Source organism: Parus major, chromosome 4 (genome assembly GCF_001522545.3).
Source record: "Parus major isolate Abel chromosome 4, Parus_major1.1, whole genome shotgun sequence".
NCBI lineage: Eukaryota > Metazoa > Chordata > Aves > Passeriformes > Paridae > Parus > Parus major.
This window is the reverse complement of record NC_031771.1, coordinates 67,980,007-67,985,075: the sequence shown is the minus strand read 5'-3', so window position 1 is coordinate 67,985,075 and position 5,069 is coordinate 67,980,007. Positions and strand designations below refer to the sequence as shown.

The 5,069-nt window shown below is 58.9% G+C and overlaps 1 protein-coding gene across 1 annotated transcript in view; it reads left to right on the top strand.

Annotated features, from left to right (window-relative positions):
* The window catches only part of EMX1 (empty spiracles homeobox 1), a 24,750-nt gene that overhangs the window by 18,644 nt on the left and 1,037 nt on the right, over positions 1-5,069 (top strand). The gene's annotated exons all lie outside the window — the stretch shown is intronic.

Below are 5,069 nucleotides of genomic sequence, written 5' to 3'. Positions count from 1 at the left end.
ATATATAAAGTATATATATAAAATAATTCATATATATAAATTATATATATAAAACAATTCATATATATATATAAATTATATATATAAAAGTAAAATAATTCTCTATAAAATACAGCCTCTATACACACATTTACATACATAAATAAAACCTATACCTCCCAATGCATATATAAAGTGTATTTTATAATTTATATTTTATATATATTTATCAGTATGCACACCATCCATCGTGTACATAATATATATATATAAAATATAGATTGTGCTCGGTAAGGCCTCTATTATATATAATGATATCTAATTACATATTTTAAAATATATCCATTGGCTCATATATTTTATTATATGTACTAGATGATAATTATATATATTATGCCTATAATTATATGTATTTTTATATTTTAGGGCGATACAGATTTTGTAATTATTTTTGTATCATTATATACAAACACATAAAATTCATAATTTCTGCTGCTGGGAAAGCGCCCTCCCCACATCCAGGGAAAATCATTCCAAGGAAAATCCCCCACCCCGTGCAGCTTCTTCCCTGTAAATCCAGCCCATAATAACCTTGTCCTTAGGCAGGTTTAAATCCCACCATTCCCACGGAATTCCACACGGAGCTGGGAGCGCAGCAAGTGTTTGATCTCTTTTATTCCGACAGATCCGAGGGTTACACGAGGAGCCGCGGGCGGTGGCTACGGAGGGGTTAAAAAGAACTGGAGCGGGGGGGTCGCGGGGGGTCCCGGGGGTGTCCCGAGGTGTCCTGGGGGTGTCCCGAGGGTGTCCCGAGGTGTCCTGGGGGTGTCCCGAGGGTGTCCCGGGCTGTCCCGGGGGTGTCCCGGTGTGTCCCGAGGTGTCCTGGGGTGTCTCGGTGTGTCCCCGCTGTGTCCCGGGTGTGTCTGGTGTGTCCTGGGGGTGTCCCGGGCTGTCCCGGGAGTGTCCCGGTGTGTCCCGAGGTGTCCCAGGTGTGTCCCGGTGTGTCCCGAGGTGTCCTGGGGGTGTCCTGGTGTGTCGCCAGGCTGTCCCGGGGGTGTCCCAGGGGTGTGTGGTGCGTCCCGGTGTGTCCCAGTGTGCCCCGGGGGTGTCCCGGTGTGCCCCAGGGGTGACCCCGGGGTGTCCCGGTGTGTCCCGAGGTGTCCCAGGGTGTCCCAGGTGTGTCCTGGGCTGTCCCAGGGTGTCCCGGGGGTGTCCCGGGTGTGTCCCGGGCTGTCCCGGGGTGTCCTGGGGGTGTCTGGGGTGTCCCAGGTGTGTCCCGGGCTGCCCCGGGGGTGCCCCAGGTGTGTCCCGGTGTGTCCCAGGTGTGTCCCGGGCTGTCCCGGTGTGTCCCAGTGTGTCCCGGGCTGTCCCAGGTGTGTCCCGGGCTGTCCCGGGGGTGTCCCAGGCTGTCCCGGGGGTGTCCGCGGTGCCCACCCCGCTGGAAGACGCCGCTGCTGGCAGCTGACCCCTGGCCATTCCCGAGGGATCGGCTGTCAGGGTGTGCTCAGATCCCAGGATGAGATGCCGGGGGTGGAACGAGCCGGACAAAGCGGGGAAAAGCCCAAAGGGACCTGGGGACACACCCAGAGCTGGGGACGGCCACCACCCCCAGGACCGCGGGTGCCACCCTGGAATGTCCTCAGAGCATCCCGGGGGAGCTGCTCTGTCCCCAGAGCTCTGCCCAGGGCCTCACACAGCCCGGCAGCCCCCGAGCTCCTCCCGAGGCAATCCCAGGCTCTGGATCTCCACCCCAGCGCCCCAGGACGAGGAGGGGACACCCCATCCCTGGGCCAGGAGCCATCGCTGGGGATGTCCCTGGGGACAGGCTCCAGCTCTGGCCAGGTGACCCCCCCCGTGCTGGCCGTGCCCACAGTGACCTCTGCCCATCCTGGGAGCCGGGCACACGCCAGGATGGGGAGCAGGAAAAGGAGCAACAAGGAGAAACGGAAGGAGCTGAGCCGTGCCCAGGCTGGGAGGGTTGGCACGGGGGTGACACCACCCTGGCCTTGTCCCCTGGTTGTCCCCCGGGCACCTCAGGGAGCAGCCAACAGCCCCATCCTCCAGGAGAGGCTCAAAACTTCCCGCCGGCACCTTTTGCTGCAACCTGGTCCTCATTATTCCTTAATTAACATAGCCAAGAAATCAATTAACTGCGACATTTCTAATTAAATACTCCGGGAGATGATCATCTCATTATTATTCTCTGCCGAGGTGAAGGACTCGATGTGAGCTCCGCGCTCCCCGTTCCCTGCGCTTCCCCAATTACAGGAAATCGGGAATGCAAATGCTCGGGGTTGTTCCCGCAAACCCAAGGCTCCGTTTTGTGCAGGAGGAGATTAATTAGCGATTAAGTGAACGTGCAGAATGTTATCGTTAGCTGTGGTGTGGAGTCCTCCTGGCACCGCTCGCTGCCCTAATCACCGGTGCTGCTGTGGCACCGTGCTCCCGGCTCCGTGTCCCGGCCCAGCGCCCTTGGAAAGGCCCAGTGGGACATTCCCGAGCTCTCCGTGGCTCCCACCACGAGGTCGGGGACCAGGAGCTCCCAGGGCTGCTCCACGAGGGAACCCGACCTTGAACTGGGAGTGGAACTGCCTTTGGAGATCCCTAAGGGTCGGGTTTGGGTCTGCCGAGCTTTTCTGCTGTTTTGAGATAAAATCTGATCCCAGCCCTCGCTGGGGTGCTGGAACCGCATCAGCTGGGTTCAGCTGGGGACGTCGTGATCCTGCTGTCCCCGTGCTGGGATGGATGCACAAGGAGTCTGCCCGAGGGTTTGGGACCACAGGGCCACCACAACGTGCTCCTCGTGCAAACCCCTCCTGGTGCTGCTGGTCAGCACGCCAGGGACAGCGAGGGGAACACGGCAGAGAGGGATCTGCAGCGTCCTGACTGTCCTGGGGGATGCAGCGGCTTTGGGAGAGGGGGGGACAAGTCCCAGGGTGTCCAGGGCCACCTCCTCACCCCAGACCTGCAGGGGCTGTGGAGGGGCTTGGAGCACCCTGGCAGGGGTTTGGAATGGGCTGAGATTCCGGGTCCCTTCCAGCCCAAAGCATTCCACAACTCCGTGCTTCCAGAGGAGGCCGGAGAAGGGAAGTGAGCCCAGGACTGGCTCTCCCCAGCTCCCAGCTGGAGCTTCCACCAAGGGCAGGGGCCACGAGTGGCACTGGGACAAAATTTGGGAGCATCCTGTGCTGCCACTGGCAGAGTCTGGCGGAGGTAACCCCGGGAAGGGCTGGCTCAGGCCCGGGATGTTCCACGGCTCAGCACAAACGCTGCCGAGCTGACTGAGCCCCGCTCTGCTGCCACACAAAGCCAAACAAGTCTGACGGGGTTTGTGCGGGCAGACGACAAACCCAGACTCATTTAGGCCCTTTGATTGTCACTTGTTTGACGGAGCAGCTGCCTTTGAGCCTCGCCTCGCTCGCAGCGCAGCTCCTCTGACATCCCCCAAGCTGGTCCCAGCCTCTCCCGCAGGATCAGGTCCTCTGCATTCCCTGGAGCTGCCTGGCTTTAATAAACCCCGAGTCTTCTCCAAACTGATCCAGCCCCTACCGATGATCACTGGATTAATGGGACGAGCAGCCCCTGCTAATTACCACACCCGCTCCCATCACCGGGAAAATCGGGAGCCGGCTCTTTCCCGAGGCAGAACTTGGTCAATCCCTGCTTTTCCTTGGGTGTCTCCTGAAGAAGCACAGGCAGCCAAGCCCAGCCTCCTTTCATCCTCTGGAAATTCCTTGCTCCAGGTAACCCCAGCTCAGACACCAAAGCTCGGATCTGCCATCACCGACAAACCCAAACCACCGCTCCCTCCTCGCTCCACCTCTCCAGAACCTCACGGCAAAGCGCAGCCTCCATCCCTTCCTCCTTCCCCCTCCTCCAAACAAAAGCCTGGGATGAGGGAGCTTTGAAGCAGAAAGGCTCCGGCAGAGCCCAAAACCAGCGGGAAGGGGGAACGCTGCAGCCAGGCCGAGCCAGGAGCCTCCTCCCTGTCCTGCCTCTGCCCCATCCCTGCTGGGATTGTGCCTCCTGCAGCAGCTCCCCCTCGGCTCCACGGAGCCCAAACGGGAATTTCAGCCTCAGAGGAGCTTCCCTCTGCTCCAGAACCGCCGTGGGTGCAGGGCCAGCGGGTACCACCACCCCCAGCACCCCACAGCGATCCCAGCCCCATGGAAAGGGCATTCCCAGGCTCCCAGCAGCATTCCCAGGCCAGCATCCCTTCTCCCCTCAGTGCTGCGGGAGTTCCCCGCTCCCAGGGCGCTGCCAGGAGCACAGATGGCCGTGGAAGCATCCCCAGGACAGCTGTCACCTCCTCACGGGCTCCCCACATCCTCTGGACCGTACATTCATCTCACCCAGTGCATGGCAGGAGCTGGGCTGGGCCTAACTCAGCTCTCCTGGGCTGAGCCGGGCCTGCTCTGGGTGCCCTGCGCTCTCTGGGAGCTGGTCAGGGCCTGGTTCCTCCTGCCCTGTTTGCTGAGCTGTAAATCCACAGTGTGGATCCCTTTTGTGCAATTATTCCTGATTTCCTCCAGGGCAGGATCAGCCCTGAGCTGCCCCACGGCGCCGTCCCCCTCCTGTGGGCCGGGCTCCACACAGGGGGGCTCGGGCCTCCCAATCCAGGCATGCCAATAAATCCATCAAATACATTCTGTGTCAGAGCTGATTTGGTTTCCCCTTTCCCCCCACCCTCCCCAAACCCACAATAAATGGGAATTTGACAGGGAAGAGCCTGTGCTGCCCCAGTGATCCCCACCGGGATCCCAGGGCACATCCCGCCTTTGGAATGCTCTGCTGGTGGCCACGCTCCAAATGAACCTGGGGAAATCCCCCAGGGTTGAATTTTGGCTGTGATACACCAGAAAACCAAACTGTGGCCCCAAACCCACAGGAGGACAGGACTGGGTGCAGCGTGGGGGTGACTCAGCCCTCCCCTTGAGCAGCCAGTGAAGGGATGGATGGACAGACAGACAGACAGGTGTCCCCAGAGGGAAGTGTCCCCTCTGAGGGTGCAGTGTCACAGCTGCCAGCACCTGGCTTTGGGTCCTCGTCTGCACCAGCACCAGGCCTTGGGCAGGGTCAGCTTTGATGGG